The sequence below is a fragment of the Propithecus coquereli genome, unplaced genomic scaffold, assembly GCF_000956105.1.
Source record: "Propithecus coquereli isolate 6110/MARCELLA unplaced genomic scaffold, Pcoq_1.0 Scaffold346, whole genome shotgun sequence".
Taxonomy (NCBI): Eukaryota; Metazoa; Chordata; class Mammalia; order Primates; family Indriidae; genus Propithecus; species Propithecus coquereli.
This window is the reverse complement of record NW_012149130.1, coordinates 739,355-753,770: the sequence shown is the minus strand read 5'-3', so window position 1 is coordinate 753,770 and position 14,416 is coordinate 739,355. Positions and strand designations below refer to the sequence as shown.

General features: G+C 51.4%; 1 protein-coding gene across 1 annotated transcript in view; it reads left to right on the top strand.

The window, feature by feature from the left end:
• The first annotated feature begins 4,121 nt into the window (after positions 1 to 4,121).
• The window catches only part of TEAD4 (TEA domain family member 4), a 76,528-nt gene continuing 66,233 nt past the window's right edge, over positions 4,122 to 14,416 (top strand). The window contains exon 1 of the mRNA XM_012651065.1: positions 4,122 to 4,266. The gene's annotated coding sequence lies outside the window, so the exon portion shown is untranslated. The remainder of the gene's footprint in view (positions 4,267 to 14,416) is intronic.

The following is a 14,416-nucleotide window of genomic DNA, read 5'->3' as shown; positions in this document are numbered from 1 at the left end:
CTCAACCAGCTTCGTTAAAGTATAATTAACAAATAAAAACTGTACGTGTTTATGTACTTTTTTTTAAAAAAACGTGTTATGCTTCACAGATTTGCCTGTCGTCGTCAAGCAGGGGCCGTGCTCATCTCCGCATCATTCCAAGTTTGCTGCACGTGCTGCGGAAGCAGGCACCACAGTGCGCCGCTTTGATACGTGCACAGGGGTTTGTGTTTTAAAGACGTGCAGACATCAGGCAAGGGGTACGTAGATAGTTGCAGTTACATTTTTTCTCTGATTATAAAACAAGTGTAAGTTTGTTACAGAAAATAAAGAATAATGAGAAATCCCCCCTTCATCTGCAAACTTTCAGAGATAATCACTTTAAAATACTTTTCAGTTTCTTTTTCAAAAACAGGATCATCCTATACACACTGTTTTTAGAATCTGCTTTTCCACTTACATCATGAGTTTATTTGGCTTATTTAAAAAACCTGTTATTAATAGCTGCAAAGAGTTCCACCACAACAGAGTTGTCTGTTTGACAACGTATCACATGGATAATTTGTTTGACTACAACCATGTGTGTTGGAAAAACGAAATTTATTACAAGAATGGAAATAATACCAAACAACATATGGGGAAAGTAATTCATATAAATTTTAACTTTGCCTTTGGAATGCAGCTAACACAAATACCCTCCTCACATTGAGCCTGTCTCTGACCACACCGCTGCCCTCCTCCCTCTGCACTACCCATCATCAGGCTAGAGTAAGGATCCTTCTTGACCACCAGGAAGTGGGGGAAGTTGTGGACTATATGATGTAATTTGAGGAAATGGGTACCATCTCTTCCAGCTTAATCCAGACGGATGAAGTATTTCCATCAATAGATTCATTCCTGGCCGGGTACGGTGGCTCACATCTGTAATCCCAGCACTCTGGGAGGCCGAGGTGGGAGGATCGCTTGAGGTCAGGAGTTCGAGACCAGCCTAAGCAACAGTGAGACCCGTCTCTACTAAAAATAGAAAGAAATTAGCTAGATAACTAAAAATGGAAAAAATTAGCCAGGTGTGGTGGTACACGCCTGTAGCCCCAGCTACTTGAGAGGCTGAGGCAGGAGGATCGCTTAGCCCAGGAGTTTGAGGTTGCTGTGAGCTAGGATGACACCGTGACACTCTAGCCCAGGCAACAGAGTAAGACTCTGTCTCAAAAAAAAAAAATAAATAAATAGAAACTAGATTCATTCCTGAGGGTCAATGAATTAGGGTCCTGTCCTTTAAGAAATGTAAATACCCCTGGGAAGGGCTGGTGTGTGTATAAATCATGGTCAATCTTTAACCCTTCAGAATTTGTATAACTGATAACTTTCGTTTACCCAGAGGGCCCTTAACAGATCCAGAGCGTAAAATCCTCAAAGGTGCAGAGTTCTCTAAGATGCTGTAAAGATACGGACCAGGAGGCCAAAATTTTGAAGACATACCTTTCCAGTTCGGATCCCTGATGCTCTTGGATAGTTAAGATTTGGAGGGAATAAAGAAACCAATCTGAGGGAGATCAGCAGTTTGTGCTGAACGTGGCACCCCAGGGGTGCTTTCCTGTCTCCACTCCGGACTCTGTCCGGCTTCCTCTCAACTCTCTGAACCTGGCAGGACTCAGCCTCCATCTCACCCTACTCCCCTCCTTTTTTTGAATTCTTATCTTAGTTAATCACACCATCCATCTTCAGCTGTCGAAGGTTAGCAACGTTTGTTTTCTCTCTCATCTTCCCAGCCAGAGGAGTTTTGCTGCTTTTGCCTCTGGACTGTTTCCTAGATCCTTGCCCTCTTTCCCAACCTTAGGACCACTGCTTGGGTTTAGGGCACCCCAAGTCTCCAACCCCAAGACTGTTGCCAGAGGGTCTTTCTGATGGTGGCACTGATTATGCCACAGTCATGTCTTCTGTGATGCTCAGATCTTCAGCATGACCTACAACCATCTGCACAACCTGGTGCCCACTTCTTTGGCCCTTATTCTGTAGCCACACCAGGTTACAAGCCTTCCCTGAGCACCCCCTGCACACGGGCCGCCCCGCCTTTGCGTGCTCCTCCACGTGACTTAAACGGGGCTTCCAGTCTCGGTTTGGCAAACTCTCGTTTTTCTTTTAGGAGTACATCAAATGACACCCCGGTAACCTGGATTTTGTTGTTTCTTCCCTTGAGTTCCACCGACCTTGGTGTCGTTGTCTGTCTTCCCACCTGGCTTGTGAGCTTCTGAGGGTAGGGACCCATCCCTGTGCTCAGCATGGTGTCACAGCCAACAGACACTCAACAAATGATTGTTGAATTAAACAGTTGGTGCTCACAGTTCGCATTTCACGTGGTGTGGTACACTGCCTGGACTGGGGTCCTTTCGTGTGTTTGAGGTGTGACCACACCTTGATATGACTCATGATTTCACAAGCATACCAGAATTTCCATATCCAAATGAGGGCTGCTTCCTTCAGAGTCTTCTCCTTGTAAGACTGGAAACTTAGTCCAGCGATGCTGTCATTATGCAAAACGCATTTGGAGCACCTCTCTTGGAAACAATTTTGGCATTTATAGCACTTTCTTTTCAATATTTTCCACAGGAGCAAATGTTTTCCATTAATTCAGCATTTATCATGCACTTGTCTACCCCAGGCACCATGCTGGAGCTGGGTGAAACATAAGATAAATCAGACATTTATCCAGTCTTCAAGGAAGTTTCTGTTTGGCAAGGGAGATAAGGTCCGGGCAATCTCTGCAATACGAGGTTAAGGTGTAATGCTCCAGAAGAGGTTGGATTTGATTTTTGGAAAAAGCCAAAAGTCCTTTGGTTTCAGCCTCCCAGCCAGGTGACGGGGCTACATGAGAACATGCTGCTTTAAGTCAGTTTCTTCTGCAGATTCCCAAACAGGAGCCCAGTGCGTTTCCAGCACCCCTCTTCCCCATTATGAGACTCAGTTCGTTTGGCACGTCTGTTTAAAGCCCAGACTCCCACTTCACAGCGGAGCTCTTCTGCACACCGCGTCTTCCCAGCGAGGTTGCAAGGCCTTCGGGGGTAGGTGCCGAGGTCTCCGCCCTCTCTGTCCTCACGGCGTCTGGCGGACACGGACTGCGCGTTGGATAAATGCGCACTGAGCGACTGAGCCCAGAAGGTATCTCTCGCCACGCCGCACGCACTTCGCCCTCGGTGCCCTTTCTCCCTCTTCGTTACTACCCTCGGCGACAGCTTGCAGCCCCCCGAGAGACAGGAGGGACCACTGGAAGGGCTACGGCCGGGAGGGCCGGCGTGGGGGCACCGGCGGCGGATCCGGGAACGGAGCCCGGAGTTCCTGCTTCCTGGTTCCCGGCGCAAGAGCCGCGCGGTGGGAGCGCGGGGAGGGGCGAGGGACCCGGGCGGCGGGGCGCGGACCAGGGCCGCGTGCGCCACGGGACAGCCCGTCCCGGCGAAGGGGCAGGTTTTCCGCTCCGGGAAAGGGAGTCGGGCGGGACCCGCCAGGACGGGCAGGAGCGGCGGGCGTGGGAAGGTGGGAAAGAGGCGGCGCCGAGCGGCCGGAGGGAAGTGAGCGCGCGGGGAGCCGAGGGCAGAGCCGAGGGCAGAGCCGAGGGTCCGCCCCGCCGCAGCCCGCCCGCCCCCGCCCGCGGCGCAGTCTCCTCCCCGAGGTGCCGGGGGCCCGGCCGCCACTCCCTCCGCTCCCTCCCGCAGCTGCGCGCATCCCGTGCCAGCCCTCATTCCGCACATTCCAGGCGTCCTCCGCGCAAACTTGAGGCCGGGGGTGGGGAGGGCCCGCAGCTCCCGGCTCCGCCGCCGCCGCCGCGTCCCGTCAGGTGAGTGGCGCCCGCCCCGCCGCCCGCGGCCCCGCAGGGGGCCGTCCCGGGGGCCGCCCTCGCTCTCGGCCGCTCGCGTTCGCGCCCCGGCCGCTCCGCCCGCTTCCCTCCCGCCGCTCCCGGCGCCCGCTCCGTGCGCCCCGCGCTCGCTTCCTCTCCCGGTTGACTCACTGCTCCAGGAATAGGGATCTCCCCGTCTTCCCGGCAGTCCCGTTCCGGGAAAACCCCTCCCTCCGCGCGCTCCGCTCCGCGCCCGGGCCGGCCGCCCCGCCTGCCCCTGCCCTCCCGGCCGGCTCCGGGCCGCAGCCCGCGGCTCTGCGCGCCGACGCCCCGTGGTCCCCGCAGCGCGCTCGCCGAGCCCCGGGACTGAGCGGAGCCGCGCGGGAGGCGTTGGAGCTGCGAGAGGACTCCTGGGACCTGGCTCAGAGCGCGCAGCCTCCTCCCGCACCCTGGGACCGGTAAGGCGGCGGGGCGGGAGGAGCGGGAAGTTCGCAGGACTTTGCCAGAGGGCAGGCGTCTGGCGTGGTGCGTGAGACGCTCTCCAGGGACAGACTCGGAGAAGAGCGGGGCACGTGGAGGCGGCGCGGCTGAGATGGGAGCGGCAGTGCGGACTCCACGGCTGGGGGCGGGGGTGTGCACCGGGGACCTGCGGGGGAAGGGAGTCCAGGTTGCTGCAAGGACGAGAGAGGCAGAACCGAGAGGACCAGTGTCACAGGAGACCCAGAACCCATGTCCCTTTTCTGCTGGGCTCCTGTTGGGTCTGGAAGAAAGGGCCCTGGGGGTAGGTGTCCTGCCTGTTTTAAGTGCTAAAGCGGTGATGTGAAAGTAGGGGGACCTCTGCAAGGGGTCCCACGCCCAGGGCTGCAGAAGCTGTTGGGTTCCCTGATGGGGACTCGCGAATCAAGGGGACAGAATTCCCGAGCCCCGAGCGAACGTTTCCCAGTGGGCAGCCCAGGAGCTGTGCACACGCGCACGCACGCGCGTGCAGGGGCCTCTGGTGAGGGTGCATGTGATGGCCACTGTGCCGCCTCCCCGGCGTCGGGTGTGTGTGAGGGTGATATCTGTCCCCGTGTGACTCACCTCGGCTCCCAGCAGGCGTGTTTGTTTGTGTGGATGTGAATGACAGAGTGTGCGTATGTTTCTGCTTGAGAGGGGCTGTCTGTCTGGAAGCGCGTGTGTGTCGTGAGTAGGTGTGTGATGCCACGTCTCTAAGTTCGCGCTCTGGAGGATGTTGGTTCTGGCTATGACTGTTCTTTCTCCTGCATAGCTGCGGGCAAGAGACAGTGTCTCTGAGTGCATGTGTGCAGGGGTGGTGTGACTGTGGTTGTGGGAGTGTGTGGCCCCAGGCTCCGTTCTCCCTAGACTGGGCAGACCCAGGAGGCTGTCTACACCTGCCTCTTCCAGGCAGCTGTCCTTCACAGGGAGACAGATCCTGGGGCTGCAGGGATGGCTCGGAAAACAAGCTGGTAGAAGGCTGAGGGAAGTTGAGATCTTTGCCTTTAGGTGGTGGGATGGGTGGATGGTAGTGAGAGTTGAGAATGTTTGTGGGGTGGACCCCTCAGAAATCGGAGACCATTCACAGTCTTGAGACTCGTGTAGATGGTGCTTTTACGTTGGCCTAAGGACAAACAGGTAGGGATGTATAGAAGCCGCAACTGCCTGCCACCGGTTCACCTCTCCGCGGAGCTGAGCAGGTAACCCAGTGGAAGAATCTCAGTCTTCATGACTTGCTGGACTGCCCAGCACTCCCTGTGGGGAGAGGAGTGAGCAGCTCTTGCGCGAGTGCTTCTGTGTGGATATGATGCTTAGGGCTTCTTGGAAGGAAGGAGCAAGGAACTGTCTCAGCGGGTGGGGCTCTGGTCCCTGCTCCCCCATCCACCCGGAGGATATGGATGTTCTGGCCGGAAACATCTCACCCTCTCACCTGCTCAGGCCAGGTGTGTAGCTGGTCTAAAAGCAGCATGGATGGAGAAGAAAGGGTTCAGGCTTGGGGTCGGACCTGGATACAGATCTTGACGATCACTCACTACCTGTAAGGCTCAGGCTCAGTTTCCTGGTGAGTAATGGGGGGTAGGGGGTTAATTAATATGTATCCAGAAAGTTGTGAAAATTCAGTGTATGCGAAGCACCTATCAGCACATGCTAGGGACTCCACAGTTATGTATCCAGTGTTTGCTCAGCTTATTTCAGCAAGGAACCTCTTTTTTCCTAGGGATTAGAGTTTTTTGAGTTAGTGTTTGTCTGAATACTCTTTGAGAAACGCTGCCCTATTTATTCATCATGTTTATTTAGCAGCCTGAACTGAACGTCTGCTGTGGGCCAGGCCCTGCCGTGTTCTTTAGGAGGCCAGGGTGGCCAGGGGCCCAAGTAGAGGAGGGGGGCAGGCGGGGCTTTGTCACTGGGGAACACGGAGTCTCCATCTCCTGTGTTCTAATTCCAGTTTAGCCTTGGCATCAGGGTGAACTTGCTGAATATTATTGGATACTCTGATGTCAGCACCTAACTCCCTCACTTTAAAGATGGGGAAACTGAGGCCACTAGAGGGTCAGTAACTTGCTTAATGTCGCATAGCTTACGAGTGGCAGAGCTGGGACTAGAAGCCCTTGCCCTTCGCTTTGCATTCTGTCTCCTACTCTGTGGATCGAAATGCTCAGACACCCCCCAGTTCCCTCAGCTGCCTTCATCCCACCGGCGTGGAGGCCGGAGCAGGCCACCGTCCGGGGCTCAGATAAGGTTGTCTGGTGGAAATACTCCCCTCTGTCCCAGCAGAACACACACAGCTGCTGGCGAATCTGAGGACACTGAGTCTGGAAGGGGCCCTCGGGTCTTTAAGCCACCCGCTCCTTTCTCCTGATGGGCTGCTCATTACCATGCCAGGTGGAGAAGGGTCCCCTCAGCTTTTTAGATCTCCTGGGATGCAAATGTCACAACCTCCTTTGGCTTCCATTCTGGAGTCTTGCCCCTGTGACTGTTACAAAGCAACGAGTGTTGCCAAACCTGTGGCTCTTCCTCCGCCTTCCCGGAAGTGGAGGACTCTGGTCCCAGCTTTGGTCCTTGTCTTTCCTGTAGTTGAGGTCAGTGCAGTGGCAGTTGAAAATTCAGGCTTGGAAGGGCGGCTTTACCTTGCCTGTCTTCCTGTGCCCCCATGACCCTTCGTTGGCAGGGGTTGGGACCACAGCTCCCTTTAAAGCTCTGAAATTGGAGCTGAACAGCTGCTCTCCAGCAAGGGGGGGCTGTGAGGGGGCTGGAACCAGCCAAGGGGCCCAGGTGGATGTGGGGGCAGGGTAGGGCTTTGTCACAGGGGAGCACAGAGTCTCCAGCGCCTGTAGTCTAATTCCACTTTTGCCTTGACCTCTTCTGAAATGACAGTTCGTCCTTTGTTCTTGGTTTCTCGGGCTAGATATTAGGGAGAGTCTAATCCCACCTGCGTGACTTGGCTGTGGGGCCTTCACCTAGTAGGGACCGAATCTTTGGGAAGTTTTCCCCTAGAACTCCAGTCTCTAAGATCCGTGCCTGCGTCCTCCTGCATTTAATACACACAGGCTCCTGGGAAGGCAGGGGGATGGGCCAGGCTCCCCTGTAGCATGGGCCAGCTCCTTGGCATGGCGTGGCCCCCATGGGTGGGGACTCGGCTTCCTTTGACCCAAACTTCATGGGAACAATAGACTTCAGAGGAGTCACCAGGGGCAGGAAATGGGAGCTGTGCTCAGGCTGGGGTGACCCTCCTGGGGGATGGGATCGCATATCCGGTTGAGCACTAGGGGCTGTGCAGAGGGCACTGGGGAGGGCTGATGACACACAGGGTGGGCCTCTGGGCTGGGGCTCTCCTCTGAGGGGGCTGTTGACTCAGAGTGAAACCTGAGCTCTCGGAGCCCATTCTGTGGCTGAGTGTTCTGCTTTGTGTCTCTCTGGTGTCTGCCAGCCTTCACTCATGCCAAGCTCACCTCTGCCAGAACTTTGTCTTCCCCTTCCCTTCGAGCCCCTGCGATGTCTCCGTGGATCATCCTGGCCAGGATAAAAGGCTAGTGTTGTTTCTTCCTGGCTGATCTCCACCTTGGCACTGAGCCTTGCGTAATGGTTGCTGGGGTGCGATGCTGCACAGAGGTCTGGGTGGGGGGTCAACAGGCCTGGGTCAGCTGGACAACACGAAGGGATTTCTTTCTTTGTTTCTTTTTTTTTTGGTAGGGACAGGGATCTCACTATGGTGCCCAGGCTGGTCTTCAACTCCTGGCCTCTATCGATCCTCCCGTCTCAGCCTCCTGAGTAGCTGGGACTACAGGCACGCACCACCATGCCCAACATGAAGGGATTTCTTCAGCCACAGTCAGAGCAAGATAGGCTGGGGGAGATTCCTGTCTGTGATAGGTGTTGGAATGTTCTGGGAGGCAGAGGTCTCTTATCTTGCCTCCCTCTTTGTGTGTTTGGACCAGACTTGGTGAGAGGGCTAAAGCTGCTTTGGGGGAAGTGAGAGATCACCCGGAACTGCTTTTCATGAGTTCAGGTGGCCAGACTCGCGGATCAGGTCAGAATCCTGGGAGGAGCCGCGGGAGTGACCGCAGGACTGCTGCCGGGGTCTGGGAGGAGGATAGGGTGGTGGAGAAAACACATGCTGTGCTGATTTATTTCTTCAAGGGGGCAAGGTAGGGATCCTGGGAATGGCAGGCTGCTCAGCTTCTTATTGGCCCCTGCCCAATTCTAGGTCAGAATTGTGAACAAACAATCTTCAGAGACTTTGAAAATGAAGCTGAGATAACTAGGAGCTGACATGCATTCACTCTACCAAGTCTGGGAAAAAAAGTCTAATTCGAGTGGAGGAATGTTCAGTAAGGATTTTCAGCCAAATGATTTTCTTGGGTACGAGAGAGAGAGATGTGATCTGGCTGATGGGGCAGTGACATGGACGTGTAGCTGGTCGAACCTTGGGCGCTGAGCTCACGTCACCTGGGGGAGGTGTCGGGTCACATGCCGCAGAGCCCTCTCTTTGGCTTTGTCCCTGACGGACATTTCCATAGATACGAGCCCCTCACGGGAGCCTGTGTGGCCCATGTCCTCTGTTTCTCTCATTTCTCTGGGAGTCGAGTGACAGCCAGGATTCAAAATCATCTCAATTGTCTAGAATGCTGAAATTAAGTAGAAAGACGAGATGTAGAAGATATTTTTTCTGACTCTTAAAACGAATACATGTTCATTGTAGAAAACTTGGAAAGTAAAGAAATTCATAGAGGAGAAAACAAAGTGGTACATAGGCCTACAACTCAGGGATGACTTAGTGTTTTTTAGGTCAGTGTCCCTCCAAATTTGTGTTCATGCAAATCTGTATATTTTAACACAATTGCAATTATATTCTATCTAGTTTTTTCCCCTACTGAACACTACATAGTAATATCTTATGTCATAAAAAATTATTCAAAACCATGATTTTAAAGATCTGCGTAACATTACGTTATATGAATATACCTTAATTTATTTAACTGTGCCCAACATTGAGCAATACTGAACGTGTATACTTATCTCAAGAAGAAATCTAATAGGTTTAAATGTAAAATCCTGCATTTAAATTCTAAGCATCAGTTGTATAAATATAGAATAGAGTGGAACTTACTCTCAATTCATGTGGAGGGGGAAAAAAACTTAGGGTTTTTGGTTGACGGAGGAAGGGGAAGGGAAATCAACATTTATTTTATTAAGTGCCTGCTAGGTGCCACACATTATTCTAGACATTTCTACCTATATCATCTCATGTAATTCTCATAGCAGCCCTGTGAGATAGGGTTTGTTTGTTTCCTTGTTTTTGTTTTGTTTTTTCTTTTTTTAGAGACAGGGTCTTACTCTGTTGCCTAGGCTGGAGTGCAGTGGCACAATCACAGCTCACTGCAGCCTCAAACTCCTGGGCTCAAGCCATACTCCTGCCTCAGCCTTCCGAGTAGCTGGGACTACATGTGTGCACCACCACGCTCAGCTAATTTTTAATTTTTTGTAGAGACAGGGTCTCACTATGTTGTCCTGGCTGGATTTGAACTCCTGGCCTCAATTGATCCTCCTGCCTTGGCTTCCCAAAGTGCTGGGATTACGGTGTGAGCCACCGCACCTGGGCTGTTTTGTTTTTTAACCTCTACAGAAGAGGAAAAAAGTTACATAGAGATTAATGCTGGGGTTGGAGTTTGAACCCAGGTTGATCTGACGCTCCCTGTCGCCCTAAGCCAGGAGGCTGTACAGGCTGGTGGTGTGGTGAGGTCTGTGTCAAGGAAAACCTTAGACCGCTGAGCTTTGTGACACTCCACGCTGCAAGGTGTGTGCATCCTCACCTGTACGTATTGGGCTCACCGTTATTGTGAGTGTCTGCACAGAGGCCGTGTGAAGAATTAGAATCTGCCTGTCATCTGGGTGCTGTCATTTCTCATTTCTAGAAGGCAGGCCCTCTTTGTAGCAATGGCAGATTAGGTCCATGTGATCTGAAGTCTATGTGGAACTACAGTCAGCCCTCCGTATCTGTGGGTTCCACATCCGTGAATTCAGCTAATCCTGGATTGAAAATATTCAGGGGAAGAAAATCTCACAGAGTTCCAAAACAGCAAAACTTGAATTTTCCACACGCTAAGTACTACATTGAATCCACGAGAATGAAGTAATGTGTAGGCATTGTGTTAGGGATCGTAAGCAGTCAGAGTTGATCTATAGTGTATGGGAGTCCCTGGTCATCTGGTGGGTAGGAAAAAAATAAAGCAAAATAAAATTTCAAAAAATTAAGAAATAAAATTAAAAAGCCTATGGGAGGATGTGCAGAGCTTATATGCAAACACCACGCCATTTTATATCAGGGACTTGTGCATCCCTGGGTTTTAGTATCTGGACTCCATCCTCTACAGATCCTGAAGGACAACTGTATGCAGAGTTTCTTCGTGAGGAACTGCGTAGAACTTGTATGCTTTGGAAGAGGTCTGTGCTCTGGTGGGAAATTGGACTAGATGACCTCCAGGGCCACTGCTTCCTGAAAGATTTTGGGGTCCTAGGTCTCAGTTTCTCTGCATATTAGCAGATGATGTGTGAAGTGTCTTCCTACTGTATATTTGGGATTCCTGCTATAGGGAGGCAGTGCTAAACTGCCCTGGAGCTGGAGGCAAGGCTGGGGGTGGCCATGTCAGAGCAGCCAGAGGAGGCAGAGTGGGGAGATGTATGTGTGAGTGCCTGGCTCCCTAGTCACCTTTGTTGGGGCTGTCAGGGACCGGCTGCACCTCGGTCCTGCCCTGAGGCAGAGGGACAGGGAAGATGGTTCCAACACAGAGCAGTGGCTACGCGTGCAGACTCCAGAGCGGTGCTGTCCAGTATATGTGATACAACCAGATATGTGATTTTAAGTTATCTAGGAGCCACATTTACGAAGTAATAAGAAACTGGTAAAATGAATTGTAATAGTATATTTTATTTAACATGCTACATCTACAATATTGTCGTTTTATCAAATGATTGGCCCTTTTGTTACGACAGAGGGGTCCATGTGCTGTTCTGTGGCGAATGTATCTCGCTCTTACTCTGTAAACCTATCTTGTCCTTCCTCAATAAACTTCGGTTCATATTTTAAAAAAATAAAAAATAAAGCAGTTTTATTAGAGAATAAAAAACAAAAACGTGATCAGTAGTAAAAAAATATTAATGAAGTAGTTTACATTTTTTTCATACAGAGTGCTGGAACTCCCGTGTGTACTGTACACTTAACAGCATATCTGAATTCAGACTAACCACATGTCGATAGCTCAATAGCCACATGGGGCTGGTGGCTGCTGTTTGGAGAGTGTAGCTTTAGAGCCAGCCTGCCTGGGTTTGAATCCCTTTGCTGCCACTTAACAGCTGTGTGATCTTGGGCAAGTTATCTAACTGCGGTGTTTCCCCCTATGCAAAATAGGGATAATAGTATTGATAGAACCAACCTCATAAGTTGATGTGAAGATTAAATGAATTAATATTTGTAAATGCTTAGTTCTTTGCCTTGCACAGACTAAGCGCTGTATAAGTATTTGTCAAATAAATGACCTAGATGGTTCTTAAAAACTGTACAAACTGGAATTTGTAAGAGGGAGCGTCCGGTGATGCGCTTGGAAAAACCCAAGTATAGAGTGGCCCTGTGAAGTTTCCGGTAGGCTATGCCTATACCACAGTAGTTGTGCATAATAAAATTGATTTCACATCAGAAGAACCTAATCTGCTAATTGCTGCAAAGAGGGCCTGCCTCCTGGAAGTGAGAAATGACAGCTCCCTAATGACTGGACAGGTTCCAGTTCCTCAGCAGGTGTGTGTGTCCTGAGCATCTGTCTGCCTGGGGCCTGGAACTGTGCTGGGTGGCCTGCAGGAAGCAAAAGCATCCTCCAAAATGCACCATCGTAAATTGCATGACCTCATGTTGGAATGGGAGGCGGGTCACTTCCAGCACTTGGAGGTTTAAGCAATAGTTGCTGCTTATGCAAGAGAAGAAGTAAAGCTGGGCCAGTGGCCTCCCATACCCTCCTCAGAACATGGCCCGCCCCAGCACGGCCAGGCCTCCTCTCTTGGCATCAGCCCCCTCTGCTTGTGCCTGCCCTCAGCCAATCCACAGCAGCCACAGAGCACCCACTGGGTGCCCTGGTCCCTGTCCTCAAGGAGCCTTGCTACCTGGCAGGGGAGACAAACTGTGGAGAGCTAATGACAGTAACCTGCAGGGTGAAAGAAGGGCTAACTAGAGGCACAAACGAGTGCTGGTGGGGGTGCCTGGTAAAGGGTAATTCATTCTGGTAGGGTCAGGAGGGGTCAGGGAAGGCTTCCTGGAAGAGGAAGCACTCAAGCTGGATTTGAGGATGGGTAGGGTTTTGATAGCTGTGTGTGTGAGTGAAACAGAGGGAGAAATATCGGTGAGAAGACAGAAAATGTAGTGATTTGAGGGCTGTCGTCTTGAAATCATTAGAGGAGGGGGAGATAAGTCAGTTTTATGAATGAGGTGGATTTGAACTGGGTCCTTTGGGTAAGATAAGGAGGGCTTGTTTTAAATTTATTTTAATTTGCATATAGCAAAATTGACTGCTTATGGTATACAGTTTTGTGGGTTTTGACAAGTGCACAGAGTTGTGTATTCAGCACCACACTCATGGCGCAGAACAGTCCCATCCCCCACGCAGTTCTCCCCGGGCTGCCCCTTTGAGGCCAGCCCCCACCCTCCCCCACAAGCCCATCCCCGGCAACACTGATGCGTTCTCCACTGCTGTAGTTTTGCCTTCTCAAGAATGCGGTGCAAACGGCATCGCAGCGCGTGGCTTCTTTCACTCCCCATAATGCCTTTGAGTCGTCCAAGTTGTCACGTATCAGTAGTTTGTTCCTTTTTATTGCTGAGTAGTGGTCTGTTGTGTGGATGTATCGCAGTGTGTCTGTCTAGCGCTAACTGAAGGGTGTTTGGGTTGTTTCCGGCCTCTGTTGATGATGAATAAAGCTGCTGTCAACGTTTGTGTACGTGCTTCTGTGTGAACGTGGGCTTTCATTTCTCCTGGGTAAACACCTAGGAGTGGGATTGCTGGGACATGTGTTATGTGTACGTTTAATGCTTTAAGGAACTGCCAGACTGTTTTCCGAAGTATACCATTTTCCGTTCCCATCAGCAAAGTGTGAGAGTTCCATTGCTTCGTATTCCTGCAGCACTTGGTATTGTCAGTGGTCGGTGGCTGGTGGTTGGTGCGTTTTTTCCTATCATTCTGGGTGTGTAGTGGAATCTTACTGTGGTTTTAATTTGCGTTTCCCTAATGCCTAATGATGTTGAACATCTTATTACATGCTTATTTGACATTTGTGTAACTTCTTCGGTGAAATGTCTGTCCAAATCTTTTGCCCATTTTTCTTTTGATTGTTTTGAGTGTTCTTTAATATTCTGGATACAAGTCCTTTGTCAGATACGTGATTTACAGTTTTGGGGGGGGGGTTTCTTTTGGGGGGAAATTTTTCAAAGATGGTTGATGGCGGTGAGGAGCTCTGAAAGTGAGGTAAGAGTGTGGCGTTTTGGATCTTGGTGTTTCTTCAAGCACGAAAGTGGGACCAGGGCTGAGAAGCGGGGCGCATCTAGTGAATGACCTATGAAAAAGAGGAGGGGCCGGGTGCAGTGGCTCACACCTGTAATCCTAGCGCTTTGGGAGGCCAAGAGTTTGAGACCAGCCTGGGCAACATAGCAAGACCCCCCGTCTCTAAAAAGTAAAATTAGCCAGGTGTGGTGGTGCGTGCCTGCAGTCCCAGCTGCTCAGGAGGCTGAGGTGGGAGGATCACTTGAGCCCAGGAGTTCGAGGTTGTAATGAGCTACGATTACACCACTGTACTCCAGCCTGGGTGACAGAACAAGACCCTGTCTCTTGAAAAGAAAAAGGAAGAAGAAGAAGAAAAGGGGAAGAACAGCGCCTTCTATGAAGTTCAGTTCCTGGCTTCAGGATAAGAGGCACAGCTGGGCATCTTGGTTTTCTGGGCATCCTCCCTGGCCTGGTCCACTCTTCATGGCCTGCTGGGTCGGGTTGGGCTGGGCCCATCCAGAAAAACAAATGGTGCCCAGCCTGGGTTTCAGCCACTTCCATGGCCTTGTTTCCAAACCTATGACCGTGCATTCTGGAA